The sequence below is a fragment of the Oncorhynchus nerka genome, linkage group LG12, assembly GCF_034236695.1.
Source record: "Oncorhynchus nerka isolate Pitt River linkage group LG12, Oner_Uvic_2.0, whole genome shotgun sequence".
Classification (NCBI taxonomy): Eukaryota; Metazoa; Chordata; class Actinopteri; order Salmoniformes; family Salmonidae; genus Oncorhynchus; species Oncorhynchus nerka.
The window spans coordinates 19,355,105-19,377,780 of NC_088407.1; the positions used below are offsets into that span (position 1 = coordinate 19,355,105).

The window sequence follows — 22,676 nt, forward strand, 5'->3', positions numbered from 1 at the left end:
GACCTCCCTCTGGGCGCTGGACTATAGCAGGGAGTACTATTACTTAAGGTGAAGCAGTATTGCATTCTGGGGTCCCATTTATACCATTGTAATTACTATGTTATTATACATTGTTACATGATATTTACATATTTATTATTGCATAGTTGAGACTAGGGTCGCAAAATTCCTTTAACTTTCTATAAATTCCCTGGTTTTCTTGGTTGGAGGATTCCTGGAATCAGAAGGGAATAATCAGGACATCTCCAACCAGGATTTCGGGAAAAAACAGGGAATTTATTGAAAGTTTCAGGAATTTTGTAACCCCAGTTGTGACTGCACAAGTGTGCATACTAGTTGTTTATATTATGATATTCCCTCTGGGTACTGGATCATACTTCACAATATTTAGACTTCATAACATGATAAAAACCATTTTAGAGCAGTGTTACAATGAGTAAATTATCATTGTGTATTAATTCCCTGTGTTATCTTTCAATTTTTAGTAGTCTAGGATGCAGTAGCGGCAGAAGTTATGTCCACAGGGGATGGAGACAGGGTTGGTGAACACGTCCAGACAGATGGAACAATGGACCTGCTCCTCCGCCAGATTTCCATTATTTCCTGCAAGGTAAGCCATTTCTGGCAAAGAACACCATGCACTGTCACACTTTACATTGCAGTGTTCTGTGACACTATTGACATTGGGAACGTTGTCCAACCTGTGATATCTGACCTTTGAGATGCAGGCCATAAAGCAGGCAGTAACATCAGGTGTATTTTAAAACAAAAAGGTCTCCATGAAGAATGGATGGATGTTAATATCATCTCCAAAATCTATTTCTCAAACCAGGATATTGGATATTAATTTCTAGTGTTTCTTGAAGAATTACTATTATAACACTAACAACAAATGTGGTCCTCGCCACTTCTGATGACGAGCCAAGCGAGATCTGTTGATAAGCGTGTGGGCATTCATTACTTGAATTATCCCCCATGTTAAATAGACTAGGCGAGAGTTGTTTGATTTGGAAAGCAGGTTGTCAGCATGTTAAAACCCACCCGCTCTGGCCCACCCGCTTTGGAATTTGGGCAACAAGCATTTATGAACACATGGCCTACGTTCCAAATGGAACCATAATACCCTATGCAGTGCACTACTTTTGACTAGTGCCCACATGGCTCTGGTCATAAGTAGTGCACTATAAAGGGAATATGGTGCCATTTGGAATGCACACCATGGATAGAATGTTGGCTATTCATACATCTGCTCTGTCATAAACAACTTGGGTGCATCCGTATAAGCTCTTCTTTTTCCAGACGTGTGCACTTCTCTTCATGGATTTGAAAGATGACTGGTACCGGTATATCAAAGTGAAGTATAAGTGGTTGGTTGAGTGTTATTATTATAACCACAAAGAGACTTTCTGGATCTTGTCAAGCCATTTAATTCTCAGATAATTACAAATGGTTTGTTTTCATATGCATCCTCCAATCCGCCTGTAGTACACAAATCAAGATATTTCAACAGCTTAGTACAAAAGCAAAAAGCTGAGATCAAGCTTAAGTTGAAGCCTCACATTATCAACGATATTAAACTCTTTCCCATCGGTCCTGATGGAATACAAACACAATCAAAAATACATTATAGAATTCCCTATACCTTTAGTGTATTCTTGCTGAAGCAGTTAAGGTATAGAGAAAACGTGCAGAGAAAGAGAGAGACAGAGACAGAGACAAATAGAGATGGGGACACTCACCAGAAGGCAGCTGCTGTAGAGAACCACTGTAGACAGTGACTGCTCTGACCAACACTGACACACTACACTAATGACCCCAACAGCCCCACTCCCCAAAATATACCCCTCTCCCTCCGCCTCTTCACCAATTTATACTTCCACGACCACTGTGCAGAAAGGGGAACAAGAGTAACCCTTTATTAGGCAATGTCTTTTACCATTCTTTGCCCACAGTCCTAGGTCACTTTTTCATTGATTAACATTTAGAAGATTCATACACTCAACACAAAAATTAGTAACACATAGAATAGACATACCAGAGTGGCGGGTAGCGTAGCAGGTAAGAGGGTTGGGCTAGTATCCGAAAGCTGGTTTGAATCCCCGAGCCAACTTGGTGAACCATCTGTCAATGTGCCCGTGAGCAAGTTACTTAACTCTAATTGTTGGGTAAGAGCATCTGCTAAGTTACTAAAATGTGAACGTCAAATTGTAATACGCTATGGAGGTACATATGTGTTTTTTGTCGAGAACAAAACATATTTATTTTCAATTTAAAAAAAAAATTGTTCTGAAAGCAACTTTTTTCCGACATTTATGAAGCGGAAACCTACGAAGAAGGACTGTGTGATGATGACATCTCAGGTAAGCAGCACTGGGCGTTCTTCCGTCCAACTTTTACATAGCTCCTACGATTCAGTGTAGGTTCATAACATTCTCCTATATTACATACACACGCACTGTAGAATGATAATTGCTCCTATGATTTCTCAAGCTAACCAGAAGCATTTAGCTATTTAGCCTGTTCTCGCCATTTTCAATTGAATTATCCAAACTTTCTTTTATAGCAACTCATAAGCAGGCCATGTCCTATTTGTTTCATAGTCAATATGTAGTCATATTTCATGACAGTGTAACGGTTAGCTTTGTTTACAGAAGGATGAAAGGTCACTGTGTCTGTCAGGGAACGCTATTCTGATATGTCAGATGAAGATTTAGACCAGAACGTCAGAACTAGTAAGGCAAGGATGCCCCATGTGGCCTTTATAATGGTCAAATAAGTCTGAGCAATGGGCCATCGTGTACAATGGCTAAGAGTCTTTGCAGAGTGTAGATGGTGCAGCTATCATTGCCAGCTTCGTTGCATTGCTCGGCAAAAATACTCTGTTCCTGCTCCCGTCTCTCATCCACATTGATACAAATCATAAATTCATAAGGTACTAAGATGTATGTTTTCAAAAAATCTAAGTTACCTTTTTTATTCTTATAGACAAATGTTCAATGATGTATGAAATTGGAGAAGTTCCTCAACTGGTAATACATAAAATAATGACGCAGGTTAATAGGTTAAACAATGCAATGCTTTTTTTCCAAGATACCAGTTGTAAGTACATTAGTTTGTATACATCCAGCATATTTCCCATCACCTAATGAACAACCACAATACCAGTCTGGTGTTAAGCTTTCTGTGCTGTGTTGACGCATCCTGAATATGACATCTGCTGCTTCAGATTAAACGGTAATCTCAGTTATTGTTTTTATATCTACAAAAAAAAAAAAAAAATAGCTTACTTTCAGAGTGTGAGCTGATCGAGGGGTCAAAAATGTAGATAATGCCAGATGTTCACTGTCGCAGAAACAGGCCGTGGAAGCTTTGTTGCTGGCAAAAGTGTCCATAACCAGAGGTAATTAAACTGTTCTTTTTCTCTCTGCCTGTCTTGTACATGGAACCTGTCTCACATGCAGTTTGGAGGAATAAGGATGCCTTGACCTGTCAAATTCTTTCCACGTTTTCTGTGTGGGATATGTGTTCCTACCTCATCTGCGGGCAGATCTGCAGCATTTCACAGAGAGTTGGAATAATCACCCTTTAAGTATAGAGGTGAACCTGACACCTCACCAGCTGTGGCATATCGGAATGCTCCAAACACCTGTGCACATTTGTTTTTGCCTTAGCACTACACAGCTGATTCAAATGATCAAGTCATCAAGCTTCAAGTGGTATTTATGTGTAATAATGACACGCGTCTGTTTTTCAGCATAAAGTACTCTGTGGACACCAGGTGAGACACCACACACAATCTCTCTCTCCTTCACCCCTATCCCCCTTCTCCCTAAATCCTCTAGGTTATATCAGCAGTGTCGGTGAACCCCTCCCGCGTCTGAACTGGCTGACACAGAGGGCACAGCATGATCATAGGTGAGAGGTCACTTGTTCAGGTCAACAGGAAGTATTATTAAAGAGATGCTTTTCATTGAAATACCGATAGAGATGTAGTAGTCCCAGAGTTAATGATTCAAGGTCAGTTTTGCATTTCACCTCCTGATAATTATGACTGACCGTGTCAGAATAAAAAAAAAAAAAAAGGCTTAATCATGTTCTCTCTCTCCATCCATCTGTCTCTCGTCTGCTGGTATGTTTTGATGTGAGAAAGGAATCCAGTCCCGTCATCGCCACCTCACCCGATCTTAAGATAACAAGCCTTGGACCCCCAGTTGGCCCAAAGGTTAGGAGACACTGCTAGAGACATTGTAATTGTGATGAACAGAGAATATTAGGGTAGCACTGTAATCATAAGTTGTCATCTTCTGTTCTTACCTCTTTCCCTTCTACACCGCTCATACATCTTCCTCATTTTATAATGCACACCATATGTGCATTGAAGTACAGATTGAACTTGTAATATATTACAATTATCATGCATGTATTATTTATAACACCTGGATAATGAACTTCTTTCAATAAAGCATTTCACATTCTCCACTGGTTGAAGTTAAGCATCTCATTAGAATACTATCCTGCGTCCTCAGATTAATGCAGATGGAGTTAGATATGCATATGAATTACAAATCAGCCTTAAATCATGTTTCAAGTCTACCACATAGTTACAATATGTAACCATTGATGTCCCAGGAGCGGTAAACATTGTTGAAGTGTATAATTGTAATACATACATGCCGACACGGCATCATTCAAAGAACGGAGTTTGATACACCTGGTATTGGATATGACTGAAATTATGTCTCAGATTAATACCTGAACCACCTTTGTTTACCAATGAGGAGTACATGATCAGTGGATATAATCAATGTACAGGCTACAATGTGGGGATCTCATGCGTGGTAATGATTTCAGTACATGTCTATAGGACTTGCATCCTTGGCACAATAAAGTTAGTCTATCAATAGGCTTCATTAATGCCATTCAGACTTGAAGCCTGAAACAGCAACTATGATAGCCGAGGTTCATAGAATGGTATGAATATTAGTTCAGAACCTAAGGTTTTAGGGTCCATAAACAGATCGGCTGCATACTGTAGCTAGCTACACATCCATAGGCATAGAGTTATTTTTATCCTCCACTACACAATTTGCAAGTAAATATTTAGCTATGTTACTTCAGCTGCATTGCACGGCAAGGACATTCATTTTGCTGTAAATGCTTTAGCAAGCTAGATTCTTTACATTCACTGTTTCCCAAGATGACAAGCCTGGTTTGCTAGTTCTCAGGAGTTCCTAAAACATTAAATAACACCAGATAACTGACTAGCTAACATTTAGCCAGCTAGCCATCTTGATAAATAGCCATTTTTGCAAATGAACTTTGACAAAAAAAATATGCACAATCGTTTGTCTCTACATTAACATTTTCCTCTCAGTTCTATATTTTTGCTTGACTCGTGACGTTATAATTACTTACATTTGCTTCCACCTTAATGTTTTGTCAGCCATCTTTGCTGAAGAAAGTCACCAGGGACGGGTGGCTGACTTCAAACTCAATGGAACCACTTGATATGATTGGTCATATAAACCTTGGGACCCAAATGCATGAGTGCTCTAACTCCCCCTTGTGGTAGTCTGGAGCAATAAAGCCGTGATGCTGGTTACCGCTAAGTCCCCAACGGTGTAAGCTCACAAGGAACCACTAATACTGCCATGCAGTATTGAGGGAGAGAGTCTACCAGAACAAAGAGCCTCCTAATTCCCAAAATGGAGAACTAAATATTCTATTTTTGAGAATGTGGGAATGGTCCGTGGACACTTAAGGGAAAGTCATGTCGAGTGTGTTTCATGGAGGACAGGAAACACACATAACCCTGTCTCTTATTGTGTACATTTCCCTGCTGGGAAATCAAAATATGTGAAACGTGTGATTAAATATGAAGCTATTTGTGAAAATATGTAGGACGAGAATACCGACAACCGTCGAAGCATCTACTCTATGAGAACATTTCCAAACGTTACTCTGAAGTACACATTCTAACCACCTACAACCACAAAAGACAATGTGACTTCTGGGAACGTTAACTAGAGACTGATGAACACTGCAGGACGATTGAGTATTCCAACAGAGAAGACCGACATACAGGCATAAATATATACATTGAATGAGCGGCCATTCATTGCAAAGGATTAGAATTTCAATGATTATAATTATCCCCACCCCTTTGTCTACCAAGCAGTCATTTTGGCTTAACCCACTAGGGACTTTCAATCAGTATTGGTAACCAAATTCTACTGTTTGTTATGCATTTCTGTGATTAGTTAGTTAGTAAATAAAGAATTAAGCCAAATTGTAAATTGCTGATTCATTACGGAAACTAGGGTTCGTGCAGATATTCAAGGGTTTGTGACGTTCAGTAATGAGAACTGATGACATAAAAGTAATAATTCATTAAATCTAAGAGTAATTGATCAGATATTTTAATATCTCAAGTTATATTCGGGAAATTAGAAACATTTTTCCGTGGTGCCCTGACTTCCTAGTTAATGTTTACATGATTATTTTAGTCACATAATAATTCAACCTAGAGAATTGATTTGATAATATACAGTCTTCACATTTAATGATACTCCAGACACATTTATATACCTCCAAGTCCACTGTGAATTTCACAACTTTGCTGTAGTGGTTTTCTTTCCTAGGACTTGGGTTGAATATAATATCAGGGGCCATTTACTTGATAGAACATCTTTATTTAAAAGCTGCAGATTGAAGTACAAAAGTAAAAACTTCTCTGTGAATTTGCTGTACTGTATTTACATATTTAAGAGGTTATTGTGTATGTAGTGAAACACTTGTGTTCCTAGCGCCAACTGTGCAGTAATATCTAAGAATACACACCAATCAAAAAGTAAAACAATGGAATAGAAGTTTTAGCATAAGCAATGTCGGAGTCAGGACTCCATTCGTACACACACGAAGTTGCTGTACTGTAGTTATGTTTATAGCTTTCAATTTACTTCTAGACATATTAAAAATATATAATGAGACATAAAAAGGTCAACTGTTCCACAGTAAGGATTTTTAGAAGATATATTTTTATCCAAAGATCGATCCCTTTAACAAATACTTAACATGTTTAGTTGTTTAGTAAAGCAATAATCAAATTAAAGTATGGCAATACCCAACTAAATGTCCATTTTGATTAATCCAGCTATCAAAATAGTTCAAATGTAAAGCATTAGACTTCTGTGTATTAAAGCAAGTAAGAATCTGGACAGTAAGGTCAATCAAACATTAGCTTTCCTGACCATGTTACCTAACCTGAGGAAAACTCTGGGCCTTAGTTATTTAAATAGTATATTGGCTATCACTTGGGTACCACAGTTTTTCCGGGTAAGATCACACAGTGAGGAAGAACTCAGGCCCCTAATCAAGTGGCTAAACTGTGATTGGTCAACCTCTGAGCAGAATGGGTTGTCGTCAAGTTGCATCCCAAATGGCACTCTATTCCCTGCACTACGTTTGACCAGGGCCCATAGGAGTGCAGTCAAACTTAATGCACTGTATAGGGAATAGGGTGCCATTTGGGACACAACCCATGCCATGTTTTGTCTCAGCTATGTTTCACAGCACTGATGATGAGCGGGGCCATGTTCTTTCCATCCTGGTTGAGACAGGGACTGAATATCGGATACAAACTCTCACTGAAAGTATCCACAAACGTGAAGAGGTGCGTGCGCGCCTTGACATCGTAGAACAACAACTGGCCACCTTCATAGTCAAGGAAGATGCCAATCTTCTGGGGGTGAGAGGTCAGCTGGAGGGGCTGTCGAGTGGATGCCAGAGCCTTGACCTCCCCACTCTTCAGCCACAGGCACCAGTACCTTTGTGATGAATTGACATTAGATTATTATTCTTGCTAAATATCACATCCATAAATTATCTGTAAATTTATTAACTCATGTTAACTAGCTATTTGTTCATGTCTATTCATGTACCCTTATCGGCAAGTGTTAGCAATAAAATTAAAATAAAACAATTTGAAAAAGTTAGGATAAAAAATTACTTTGCTACACTGAATAATACGCTTTGTAACAATAAGGTCATGAAATCTATCTAGACTCTGAAGCTTTTTGAATATGTTATTGTTATTATAAATTTTGTATACATTTGTTTACCCCCTTTTTCTCCCCAACTTCAATCTTGTCTCATCGCTGCAACTTCCCAACGGGCTTGGGAGGCAAACAAAGGTCGAGACATGCGTCCTAAGAAACATGACCAGCCAAACCGCACTTATTAACACCCTCCCGCTTAACCCGGAAGCCAGCCTTTCGAATGTGTCGGAGTAAACACCGTTCAATTGACAAGAGGTCAGCTTGCAGGCGCCCGGGTCCACCACAAGGAGTCGCTAGTGCACAATGAGCCAAGTAAAGTCCCCCCTAACTCGGGCGACGCTGGGCCAAATGTAAACTGCCCTATGGGACTCTCAATCACGGCCAGTTGTGATAAAGCCCGGGACTGAACCCGGGTCTGTAATGGCGCCTCTAGCACTGTAATGCAGTGCCTTAGACCAGTGCTAAGTTTCCAAGATGGCGTAGCAGTAGTTGTCCTGTCGTATCGTCTCTCTGTAAATATCGTCTCTTTTTCGTTTTAGATATTTTTTTAGATATTTTTTTCTTCGCATATCCTTAAAACATTTTGCTAAACCTAAGCTTCCAAATACTCTTCTGCAACCCGCCAATGTAGCTACTTTCCTAACGTAGTTATATTTACTTCGGAACCGGACACTCTCAACTGAAGCTAGCCAGCTAACTACCAGCTATGCTAGCGGCCATCAACTAACCGTTAGCTCGGAAAGCTCTCGCCTGTTCGAACGCGACGCTAGAGCAACGCGACGCTAACCAGAGCATAACGGACCTAATTAATTTTTTTATTTTTTTTACCCCCGGATTCCCACCACAAACGGAACATCCTTCAGCTGGATCCTCGCAACTAGCCATCGAGTGTAACAGCAACCCTGGTTGATTACTCCTGGCTAGCGTTTCCACCCACGTAGCTTGAAGCTAGCCCGGCCAGAGCTCCTAGCATACTCCTGGGCTACAATACCTTGACTACGACCGGTCTATCGATATCACCGCTTGAAGAGGAATAAACAGACTCACCCCATCGCGACGTCCTCCAAAGGCTAACTCTCTAGCCCTCGCTATCTCCTTGCTTGCTAGTTCGGCACGCTAACTGCTACCTTGTTTACCCTGGCCTGCTAATCTGTTAGCTTGTTAGCACGGGCCTGCTAACCGTCCCGCCGCGTCCCAAAAACGCAGTGGCCCATATGTACTCTCTCTTCCCGATTTAAAAATGTTTTTGTTTATACCTTCCGGAAACTTGCTTCACCCAATGTGATACGGAATCGCTATTATCTTTATTTTTAGAACACACTCAAGAACCTCCAGAAGCTAACCAGCTAGCTAGCTACAAGCTATTTAGTCATTGTTAGTTTTCTTAACCTGGATAACACTCGCCAGCCCAGCCCCCCTGCCCCATCCACCGCTGCCCCCTGGACTCTGATCACTTGGGTACATAGCTGATGCACGCTGGACTGTCCATTACCACGGTACTCCATTCTGCTTGTTTGTTTTATCTGTCGGCCGAGTTGCCTAGTCATTGCCATCTCACCTGCTGTTGTTACGCTAGCTGATTAGCTGTTGTCTCACCCACTGTTTTAGCTAGCTTTCCCAATTCAACACCTGTGTTCACTGTATGCATCGCTGTATGTCTCTCTCAAATGTCAATATGCCTTGTATACTATTGCTCAGGTTAGTTATCATTGTTTTAGTTCACAATGGAGCCCCTAGTCCTATTCCACACACCCCTGATACCTCCTTTGTCCCACCTCCCACATATGCGGTGACCTCACCCATTACAACCAGCATGTCCAGAGATAAAACCTCTCTCATCATCACCCAGTGCCTGGGCTTACCTCCGCCGTACCCGCACCCCACCATACCCCTGTCTGTGCATTATGCCCTGAATATATTCTACCATGCCCAGAAACCTGCTCCTCTTATTCTCTGTCCCCAACGCTCTAGGCGACCAGTTTTGATAGCCCTTAGCCGCACCCTCATACTACTCCTTCTCTGTTCTGCGGGTGATGTGGAGGTAAACCCGGGCCCTGCATGTCCCCAGGCACCCTCATTTGTTGACTTCTGTGATCGAAAAAGCCTTGGTTTCATGCATGTCAACATTAGAAGCCTCCTCCCTAAGTTTGTTTTACTCACTGCTTTAGCACACTCTGCTAACCCTGATGTCCTTGCCGTGTCCGAATCCTGGCTCAGGAAGGCCACCAAAAATTCAGAGATTTCCATACCCAACTATAAACATCTTCCGTCAAGATAGAACTGCCAAAGGGGGATGAGTCGCAGTCTACTGCAGAGATAGCCTGCAAAGTAATGTCATACTTTCCAGGTCCATACCCAAACAGTTCGAGCTACTAATTCTGAAAATTACTCTCTCCAGAAATAAGTCTCTCACTGTTGCCGCCTGCTACCGACCCGCCTCAGCTCCCAGCTGTGCCCTGGACACCATTTGTGAATTGATTGCCCCCCATCTAGCTTCTGAGTTTGTTCTGTTAGGTGACCTAAACTGGGATATGCTTAACACCCCGGCAGTCCTACAATCTAAGCTAGATGCCCTCAATCTCACACAAATCATCAAGGAACCCACCAGGTACAACCCTAACTCTGTAAGCAAGGGCACCCTCATAGACGTCATCCTGACCAACTGGCCCTCCAAATACACCTCCGCTGTCTTCAACCAGGATCTCAGCCACCACTGCCTCATTGCCTGTATCCGCTACGGTGCCGCAGTCAAACGACCACCCCTCATCACTGTCAAACGCTCCCTAAAACACTTCTGTGAGCAGGCCTTTCTAATCGACCTGGCCCGGGTATCCTGGAAGGACATTGACCTCATCCCGTCAGTTGAGGATGCCTGGTCATTCTTTAAGAGTAACTTCCTCACCATATTAGATAAGCATGCTCCGTTCAAAAAATGCAGAACTAAGAACAGATACAGCCCTTGGTTCACTCCAGACCTGACTGCCCTCGACCAGCACAAAAACATCCTGTGGCGGACTGCAATAGCATCGAACAGTCCCCGCGATATGCAACTGTTCAGGGAAGTCAGGAACCAATACACGCAGTCAGTCAGGAAAGCTAAGGCCAGCTTCTTCAGGCAGAAGTTTGCATCCTGTAGCTCCAACTCCAAAAGTTCTGGGACACTGAAGTCCATGGAGAACAAGAGCACCTCCTCCCAGCTGCCCACTGCACTGAGGCTAGGGAACACAGTCACCACCGACAAATCCATGATTATCGAAAACTTCAACAAGCATTTCTCAACGGCTGGCCATGCCTTCCGCCTGGCTACTCCTACCTCGGCCAACAGCTCCGGCCCCCCGCAGCTCCTCGCCCAAGCCTCTCCAGGTTCTCCTTTACCCAAATCCAGATAGCAGATGTTCTGAAAGAGCTGCAAAACCTGGACCCGTATAAATCAGCTGGGCTTGACAATCTGGACCCTCTATTTCTGAAACTATCCGCCGCCATTGTCGCAACCCCTATCACCAGCCTGTTCAACCTCTCTCTCATATCGTCTGAGATCCCCAAGGATTGGAAAGCTGCCGCAGTAATCCCCCTCTTCAAAGGGGGAGACACCCTGGACCCAAACTGTTACAGACCTATATCCATTCTGCCCTGCCTATCTAAGGTCTTCGAAAGCCAAGTCAACAAACAGGTCATTGACCATCTCGAATCCCACCGTACCTTCTCCGCTATGCAATCTGGTTTCCGAGCCGGTCACGGGTGCACCTCAGCCACACTCAAGGTACTAAACGACATCATAACCGCCATCGATAAAAGACAGTACTGTGCAGCAGTCTTCATCGACCTTGCCAAGGCTTTCGACTCTGTCAATCACCATATTCTTATCGGCAGACTCAGTAGCCTCGGCTTTTCGGTTGACTGCCTTGCCTGGTTCACCAATTACTTTGCAGACAGAGTTCAGTGTGTCAAATCGGAGGGCATGTTGTCCGGTCCTCTGGCAGTCTCTATGGGGGTGCCACAGGGTTCAATTCTCGGGCCGACTCTTTTCTCTGTGTATATCAATGATGTTGCTCTTGCTGCGGGCGATTCCCTGATCCACCTCTACGCAGACGACACTATTCTATACACTTTTGGCCCGTCACTGGACACTGTGCCATCTAACCTCCAATCGAGCTTCAATGCCATACAACACTCCTTCCGTGGCCTCCAACTGCTCTTAAACGCTAGTAAAACCAAATGCATGCTTTTCAACCGATCGTTGCCTGCACCCGCTTGCCCGACTAGCATCACCACACTGGATGGTTCCGACCTTGAATATGTGGACACTTATAAGTACATAGGTGTCTGGCTAGACTGCAAACTCTCCTTCCAGACCCATATCAAACATCTCCAATCGAAAATCAAATCAAGAGTCGGCTTTCTATTCCGCAACAAAGCCTCCTTCACTCACGCTGCCAAGCTTACCCTAGTAAAACTGACTATCCTACCGATCCTCGACTTCGGCGATGTCATCTACAAAATGGCTTCCAACACTCTTCTCAGCAAACTGGATGCAGTTTATCACAGTGCCATCCGTTTTGTCACTAAAGCACCTTATACTACCCACCACTGCGACTTGTATGCTCTAGTCGGCTGGCCCTCGCTACATATTCGTCGCCAGACCCACTGGCTCCAGCTCATCTACAAGGCCATGCTAGGCAAAGCTCCGCCTTATCTCAGCTCACTGGTCACGATGGCAACACCCATCCGTAGCACGCGCTCCAGCAGGAGTATCTCACTGATCATCCCTAAAGGCAACACCTCATTTGGCCGCCTTTCGTTCCAGTTCTCTGCTGCCTGTGACTGGAACGAATTGCAAAAATCGCTGAAGTTGGAGACTTTTATCTCCCTCACCAACTTCAAACATCAGCTATCTGAGCAGCTAACCGATCGCTGCAGCTGTACATAATCTATTGGTAAATAGCCCACCCATTTTCACCTACCTCATCCCCACAGTTTTTATTTATTTACTTTTCTGCTCTTTTGCACACAAATAACTACCTGTACATGATCATCTGATCATTTATCACTCCAGTGTTAATCTGCAATATTGTAATTATTCGCCTACCTCATGCCTTTTGCACACATTGTATATAGACCCCCCTTTTTTTTCTCTACTGTGTTATTGACTTGTTAATTGTTTACTCCATGTGTAACTCTGTGTTGTCTGTTCACTCTGCTATGCTTTATCTTGGCCAGGTCGCAGTTGCAAATGAGAACCTGTTCTCAACTAGCCTACCTGGTTAAATAAAGGTGAAATAAATAAAAATATATTTAAAAAACTGCGCCACTTGGGCAATTTGTGATATTTTGTGTTCAAATTTGTGGAAGGATGTGTTGCTTTTTGTATTACATTTGAACTTTTATCCTTAATATGAATGACATTTTAATTGAAAAATTAAAACAATTAAATAGAAAGTCAGCATTACCCTCCGTCAGGGCTCAGCTTTATCTCTCCTTTCCGGCGGGCCGATGCCCGCATCACACCCACAGTCCAGGCAGTCTTGCGGCCCACCTCAACCTCCCAGTAATGGCGTCCAAAGGAGAGGCCCTCGCGAGCGAGCACAAAGAGTGCAGGGCTGAAGCGACGAGTGCCTTCCGACTGGTTGTGCTTCCGTTCCTCGTATATCACCTGGCGACCGTCCTCTGACAGGACCAGGTTCCTCTGGGCAGTGCCCGGGTCCAGGTACACTTCAGCTGGAGGAGCAGAGAGACAGCCATGTTGAGAACAGTGCTGATTCTATTTAGAACAGCATTGATTCTTATGAAAAGAGTGTAAGTTATATTTGGAAGAGGGTGGGTTATATTGTGACCAGTCCAAGTTCCATTTAAAACAATGTATGTACTGTAGTTGACCAAACAAAATGGAGGAGTGGACATATTCCTGGAGTAAACAACCGGTGGAGGCTGCTGAGGGGAGGACGGCTCATAATAAATGTCTGGAATGATGCGAATGGAATGGCATCAAACACATTGAAACCATGTGTCTGATGTTGTTGATACCTTTCCACTTACTCTGCTCAGCCCTTACCGTGCCGTCCTCCCCAATTATGGTGCCACCAACCTCCACTGCAGGTTTGTATCAAATCCTAACTGTTATCATGACCAAGTACTGACAGTGAAGTATAGACAAAGCTGAATTACGGAGGTTCAAACAAAGCCTTACAATTTTCCTCTAATATCGAGCAACATTTTAGAAGTCCACAGGATTCTGTCATTAACGATAAAACAAAGTTGTTTCAAAGAGTATGTTTAGCAAAATTCGAACCAATCTAAAAAACAAAATACAGGTAACTGTACTCACTTGCATAGTTCTGCAGCTGCCTGAGCTCTGCAAAAGACAGAGCGAGAACAAAAATAGTTACTTGAAATTGGAAAGAATGAACCAAAAGACAGCAAACTATAATGCTATTTGACCATAAACAGAGAGAACATAGTGGCATAATACCTGACCACTGTGACTGACACAAAATTAAGGAAAGCTTTGACTATGTACAGACTCAGTGAGAATATCCCTGCTATTGAGAGCTGCAGCCGTAGGCAGACCTGGCTCTAAAGAGAAGACAGTCTACAGGATGTGCCCACTGCCAACAAAATGAGGTTGGAAACTGAGCTGCAAATTCTAACTTCCTGCCAAACGTGTGACCTAAGAGACACATATTTCCCTCAGATTACACAGACCCACAAAGAATTTGAAAACAAATCATCTGTTGATATCTCCCATCTATAAGGTGAAATGCCACAGTGTGCCATCACAGCAGCAAGATTTGTGACCTGTTGCTACAAGAAAAGGGCAACCAGTGAAGAACAAAAACCATCCATATTTATGTTCATTTATTTTCCATTTTGTACTTTTAAACTTCTTCGGGATTGGTGGGTCCCCTGCGGGACGGTTGAGCTAACGTAGGCTAATGCAATTAGCATGAGGTTGTAAGTAACGAACATTCCTAGGTCATAGACATATGTAATATTGGCAAAAAGCTTAAATTCTTGTTCATCTAACTGCACTGTCCAATTTACAGTAGTTATAACAGTGAAATAATACCATGCTATTGTTTGAGGAGAGTGCACAGTTTTGAACATGAAAAGTTATTAATAAACAAATTAGGCACATTTGGGCAGTCTTGATACAAAATTATGAACAGAAATGCAATGGTTAATTAGATCAGTCTGAAACTTTGCACAATCACTGCTGTCATCTAGTGGACAAAATCTAAATTCCAGCTGGGCTAGAAAAATACATTATGGCCTTTCTCTTGCATTTCAAAGATGGTACCAAGAAAAGCGACAGTCGGCGCGGCCGGGCGAGTGACAGTCAGAGTCAAAGTCAACAATGGAGGTAAACAAGCAGTGCTAATCCCACCTTCATGTGGCCCTGTCAGTAATGAGATGGAAACAGGTGACTAACAGATGGCTGACCTTTGGCATCTACTTCCAGCTGATGACTCACTCTTTATATTTAGAGGTGGTAGTCCAATGACCTACATCTACATAGACACCACAGGAGGTTAGTGGCACCTTCATTGGGGAGGACGGGCTCATGGTAATGGCTGGAGTGGAATAGTATCAAATACATCAACCCAATGCCATTCCATTGATGACATTCCATTTGCTCCTTTCTGGCCATTATTATGAGCCGTGATAAACACTGATGTATGGTCAGTTTGGTGGGGTTTTTCTTCCCAGCAGTTGAGGTAAGGATTGAGTGAAACTAACTGATTCTAGATTGGTGCCTACAGGTATATTCTATCTGGTGAGAAATGGGATTTGGAAACAGAAAGTGAGGTCACATTAAGCAAGTGAAAATGGTTGTCTCTCGATTTTCAGTTTTACACATTTGACTAAAGCCTTATACTGTAGATCAGGGGTAGGCAACCCTGGTATTGGAGTGCCGTAGAACTTCATGTTTTTGATTTAACCGATGTGGAACACCAGGTGTGTTGAATTTAGGCAATGACTGGACTGATCAATTAGCTGAGTTGGTCAGGAGTGGTGCCCAGTGGCAACAAAATCCTGCAGTACCTGTAGCCTACCCCTGCTGTGGGTAGTGCAGCACTAGTTTACCATGAAAAACAAGGTATCATTTGTTCTATATAATAATGGTTGATTTTCCCACCTTTTCCATACAGACTCTTCAGTTCTTCCTGGAACCTGTCGACAAGGGTGCTTACGGATGATTGGATGGTTCCTAGGTAGAGGTCTGTGTTCACACTCACGCCTGACCAATTACTGGGTTCTGGGAGGGCGCCAGGGTGGGCAGGCTCTGCAGGGGAGGACGAGGGGTTTAACTGCGGGTGTGTGTGTATATATATATATATATATATATATGTGTGTGTTTGTGTGTGTGTGGGTCTGTGTATCCCCTCGTCATGTCTTAGCCTACCTGGAGGAAGATGACTTTATCCTGGTTCTGTGCCAGGGCGTCCAGCTCTCCGCTCCTCTTCCGGAGCTGGCTCAGTTCGTCCTCCAGACCTCTGGCCAGATCCTGGGCATGCCTCTCCGCCTCACGCTGTCTCGTAGCGATCAGCTCCACCAGCTCAGCCTGGCTCTGCTCCACTAGACGCTGCAGCTCGGCATACACCTGCCAGCTGTCCTCCAACTCCCTTTGGGCAGTGCTCTATAAAGACAGGTGATAGACATACAGATATTGAGACATTGTTCTATTTTCTAAATGTTTTATTTCACCTTAATTTAACCAGGCAGGCCAGATGATAAAAAGTTGTCATTTACAACTGCGACCTGGCCAAGATAAAGCAGTGTGACAAACAGAGTTGCACATGGAAAAAACATTTGCAAAAAAATAAAACATAAAAATAAAAAACTGTTTTCACATTGTCATTATGGGGTAGTGTGTGTAGACTGAGGAAAACTATTAGAATAAGAATAAGGTTGTAACGTAACAACATGTGGAAAAAGTCAAGGGTTCTGAATACTTTGAATGCACTGTACACAGACATTGTGGAGCTGGAGGAGATTGAAGGATCTCCATCTGAGCACTGCTATAAAGACATGATGGGGTGATGCAGGAGAGAGGTTGTAGTGTGAAAACACACACGGCTGAGGTAGGTGACTAAAGCTGTGGACACACCCACCCCAGTTTGCCAACAGTACAACTCACCAAACAGGTCTGGCTGCCTTATCTCCCTCAGCCCACATTCAAATATCTACCGGTTTGAGTTGGAGGAAACCGTGTGTGTTTTGTTATACTTCCTTTCCATTTCACATGTTCATGATTACACAGGAAAAGTGTATAATACAAAAATATTGAAAATCAAAACCTATTAACAGAATTGGTTATCATGCCCCCCATCCCTTTCCCCCCTCCCTCCCTCCAGTCAGAAAGTAAACCACCAATATATTCCCTCCCTCTGTAAACTCATCCTTATTGCATTTTTAAACATGGCTCATGTGAACTGCAGTTGCAATGTGCTCTATTTACAGTCAATATCTGACCAGGAGACTGGTCACCCAGTGTAGCAGTGAACTTAGGAAGCTTTAGTAAGTGGAAAGTACTGCAACAGAGAGAACTGGAGTTGTTTACTACCATTTAGCCTAGTCTCAATTGGCTGTGTCTACAGTATGTAATCCCTGCAGGAATTGACGCCACGACCTTGGCTACTGCCTGTCTATGCATTTGAGAGTGGCTACATTTTTTCTAGTCTCATGCCTCAGCTGTTTACCTAAACAAGTGGCAGGGGTGGTCGTTTTGCTGTTATTCGAATACCGGATTTCCCCTTTAAAACCTACAGAAATTATACCTTATTAACCTCTTTGGTCCACAAAGGGAGTTTCCAGGAGGTTCTAGCTAAGGAGTATAGGATTAAAACAGGGTGTGGGCACTCAGGTAAATGTTTACACTGGCCACGCCGGTTAGTCTGCCTAGGCTTAGGGGATGGACCAGAGCCATTACAAACATGGGAGCAAAAACACTTTCTATGGTAGTCAACTGTAAGACCTAGCGTAAGGGCTGGGGACACTATGCAAATGTATTCCATTTCATTTATACATCATATAACTTTATTCACCATATGTCAAGATAGATGTTTATGTTACAGAAATAGAAGGGAAAAAAGTGTCTGATCAAGAGGCAGTATGCCAATCAACTAAACTGTACAATGCACTATTGTTGATTTGCTACGGTTTGCCCTAATGAATACAATCCAGTTTACACTCACTCAACGAAACACCACAAAAGTCAAAGGTTGTGCATTTTGATGAAATCACTATTTATACAAAGAACTCACTTTTATGACCCGTATGGACTGGTTGATCTCCTCCAACTTCTTGGCCCGCTCCTTGATTAGGTGTTTAAGCTCCGACCTCCACTTTCCCAGATGACTCTGTGTGAGGGCAGAAAATATCCAAGTCTGATGTATAGTGCAGTACAATTCCAAACATACACAAGGGGGGGGTGCTTTTGTTGCAATTACTGGCTAGATGTGATGCAGATGCTAGGTGTGATGAATGCCAAATCACCTCCATTACCCCAATGGCTGGCTGTACCCAACAACAATGTATCCACAAGTTATATAGTGTTACACATCTCAGCTTGCCCATCTGTCTGTCTGCCTGCTGAGCTAATGCACTGTAGTGCTACACAATTTCTGTAATTATAGTCAACCGGGGTATCCTGTGCACTACAAGACTGTTAGCCCGCTGAGCTAAAGCCTGGCTACCAAGCCTATCTTTTTGCTGTATCTGTTTGTGGACTCACCATCTTCTTCTTCCACTCACGGTCGACGGAGACGATCTCATGGGTCTTGTGTGAGGCTTCTGCGCAGGAGATGCAGACGCAGCCATGGTCGTTACGACAGTAGACCTCCAGCAGGCGCTCGTGCTTCTTACAGATCTTCTCTTCCAGGCGGTGCATGGGCTCAACCAGGCGGTGGGATGTCAGAGACTTCACCTTCCTGTGTTTAGGTCAAGTTTAGCTTATGTGTCAGGCTGGGGGTCAATTACATTTCAATCATAGGGAGAAGGCGGAAAAATATTTATATTCTTTATTTCTCACTTGTGATGTCGGAGATGTGCGTCGCAGTATGACCCGGGACAGTTGAGACAAGACTTCAATGCCCTCATCTTCCTCCCAATGCATGCATCACATGGCACCTCGCCCGCCCGGGCGAACTCTCCACCCTCCGCCGCAGGTGACTCTCCGTGAAACCCATGTCCCACCGCCAGAGACCCAGCCACCGCACCCGCCTTCGTGTTCGGTGAAGTCACCCCCACATCGAGCCCCTGGAACTGGGAAGAGATCTCGGCGAGGACACGGTTTATGCTGAGCTCCGGCCTCCGGGTGTAGCTCTTCTTACACATGGGGCACTGGAACTTCTTGCTGTGATCCCAGTAGCCCTACAGAACAAGGAGGACGAAAGGGAGGGAGGAGGAGAAAGAGGAGAAGGACTAAAGAAAATGTGTAGTCCATGGAAACACACACGAGGGGTTGGAAGCACAGTCTAGTATTCTTCCTAGGTTCCTTAATACCTTCTAGAATGTTTTCTTTGCTTTTTAGGGTCTAGGCCACGTAACTCTAAAGCATTTTGTGACAACTGCTGATGTAAAAAAGGCTTTATAAAATAGTGATACCTGAAGACAGGCCTTGCAGAAGCTGTGTCCGCAGGGGGTCGAGACAGGCTCTACGAAGACCTCCAGACAGATAGAACATTGGAATGACTCCTCTGATAAGGTGCCCCCCCTCCCTGGGGATCTCACACCTGATGGGGGAGGGGGGAGGAGAGCGAGTGAGCGAGAGCGTGCGTAAGAGGGAGAGACAAAAAAGCCAGTATGTTGGAAATGAGCACCACAGCCCTAACTTTTTAAACATCAACACAATGCTCACTCCCATCAGCAAACAGGTCATGAAAGAGCTTGTTCCAAACGCTTCAGCTGTAAACCACCCCTGGAATGTAGAAATGCAGGCTGTACGTCTACCTTGTACCTGCTCTAGGTTTTAAAAGAATCTGCACGGATGCGTACTGTCCGTGTCTGTAATAGCACCGTATTCCCTGTACAGTGCACTCAAATGTAGTGCACGTTTAGAGGATATGGTGCCCTTTGGGACACCACCTACTTGAACAGAAATGACATGCCATGTTTCGATAAATACCTTTTCAACTTCAAATAACAATACTATTAACCAAACAGCTTCACAAATACAGGAAGTTTGAAGTTACAGGGAGAGCATATGCCAGAATAACCCATGTCAATTTCCACACAACTTATCAAATTCATGCTAAAACAAAACACTGACACTATTCTTTCATGTTGACTTACCATTGAGTCATACTTTTGTAAATTGTTCTATATACTAGATCAACATTTCTTTAAATGCGCTTATGAAAACACTCCTCACATGCTGTGAAAAAAAGCTGTCCAAACAAGTTTACAATCATTCTTGGTAACCAACTTGATGACATATATTACAATAAAAGGGATAAAAATGTTTATAAATATAAAAAGGTTGACTTACTCTGCATCCTGATTAAGGTATCCTGTTTCCACACAGTCCCGTGTCTCTGTACAGGACTCCGTTCTCCCTACTCCACTGTATTGGACTTGGCAGTCTCTATGGAAATACACAACAGGTTTAGGCCCTGTGAAACTCACTAATGTCTCTCCACTGGAGCTCAACATCGCACCCTGCAGTATCTCCCTCCCTCTCTCACTGATCTGAGCAGTGAGCACTGTGGGTGTGTCCAAACTTCACCTGAGCCTGTATTCGTGAAGCAGGAGTGCAGATCTAGGATCAGGCCCCTTATCCAAGTCCATATAATCATATTACGGTCGAAATGCTAAACTGATCCTTGATCAGCAATCCTAGTCAAATGCTTTACGAACACAGGACATCGTAGGAAATTAGTGCTTCTCTAGTCGCCACCTTTACGCACGCCCTACTCAACCCCAATACCACGACATCAATCACTCCAGAAGCCTAAGCAAAGTTGTCAGAATTGTCACAATTAGGCCTAGGCTATAATGGATTGTAATTTTGTTCCTTTCCATGAAAACATTGCAAAAACTAACCAGATTAAGTCAAGATATACCTGTGACAATGCACACTGAAGTAGCCTAAGCACGAGTCTGTCGTTTCACTCCATTGCCATCAGTTAGAGCTAAACACAGACTGGAAATAGTTGTGAAGTCACAAGAGATATGGGTTTTGGTTCAAGATTCACATGACATTGACCAACACACTATTCTATTATCAGATATAGCTTCCTCTAGAAAACAGTCTGCTTGAAAGACAGTTCAATTGCTCAGTCTGGAATTGTTCACTAATCCAGTCACTACTCCTCATGGCCTTAAATTCTGTAAGAATTGTATTGGTCAATGATTTGTCCAGTCATATACACTGTATATTTAAATTCAACATTCAGAGTGTAAAATGGAGGAAAGTTGAGGTGATGTAGAAATGACCTAGGCAGCATCCCGATTCCCAACTCTTCTGTCGCTTACACTTGCATACTCCCAGTCATGATTGAGTGCCAACAATATCTCCTTCCTCCTGAAGTGTACACTCCCAGTTACAGATTTAACAGTGGTGGAAGCTTACACCAATCCAATGCTTTCAAATACATGAATGCTCAAGTACACTTTGAGAAATGTGTAGAAGTGGAATGCAGCCCAGATAAAAAATAAAAAAACATTGCCCTTTTACCATCTGCAGCATTCTGAACAGATCACCCCAATCAATTTGGAGTGGTTTGGGAGTAGACAGTCTACTTTATTAGGACGACCTGACATGACTCCTTGCTGTCCCCAGTCCACCTGACCGTGCTGCTGCTCCAGTTTCAACTGTTCTGCCTTATTCTTATACGACCATGCTGGTCATTTATGAACATTTGAACATCTTGGCCATGTTCTGTTATAATCTCCACCCGGCACAGCCAGAAGAGGACTGGCCACCCCACATAGCCTGGTTCCTCTCTAGGTTTCTTCCTAGGTTTTGGCCTTTCTAGGGAGTTTTTCCTAGCCACCGTGCTTCTACACCAGCATTGCTTGCTGTTTGGGGATTTAGGCTGGGTTTCTGTACAGCACTGAGATATCAGCTGATGTACGAAGGGCTATATAAATACATTTGATTTTTGATTTGATTTGATTTACTGTGACCGTCACCTTTGCAAGTACCCAGTTACTGTGAGCTCCTGCCCAAGTCTAGCACTACATCAGCCTAAACCTTGGCTGTCTGAAAACATTACTAGCATTCAACCCTTGCTTCCCCCATCCCGGAAAAGAGCACAATTTCATACCCCTCGCGTAGCCTCCTCCTCAAAACCGATTGGAGGAAGAGTTCAGAGGGACCCCTGGCTTACTCATCCAGTGGGTTTTGAGAATGAGACCAGAGAGGACACGAGGAGTATGCAATTGAGATCTTCCCCTGGGTCTCCTGAACTCCATTAGAGGGGAAGATGACTCTTTCAGACCTCCTTCAATAAGATTAATTGAGAAAACAAGGACAGAGGAAGCAAAGGTAAAAAAAATATATATTTTCAAATTCAGCTCCCGTTAAATGAGAATAAGGCAATGCCACTATACGGTCCTGTTAGACAGGAAGGGAGAGATCGGATTTCTACATGCAACAATAAGGAGCTTGAGTTAAGT

At 43.3% G+C, this 22,676-nt stretch overlaps 1 pseudogene; it reads right to left on the reverse strand.

Annotated features, from left to right (window-relative positions):
* Window positions 1-6,535: 6,535 nt before the first annotated feature.
* LOC115137913 (nuclear factor 7, ovary-like) lies at window positions 6,536-20,734 on the reverse strand (annotated as a pseudogene).
* Window positions 20,735-22,676: the final 1,942 nt, after the last annotated feature.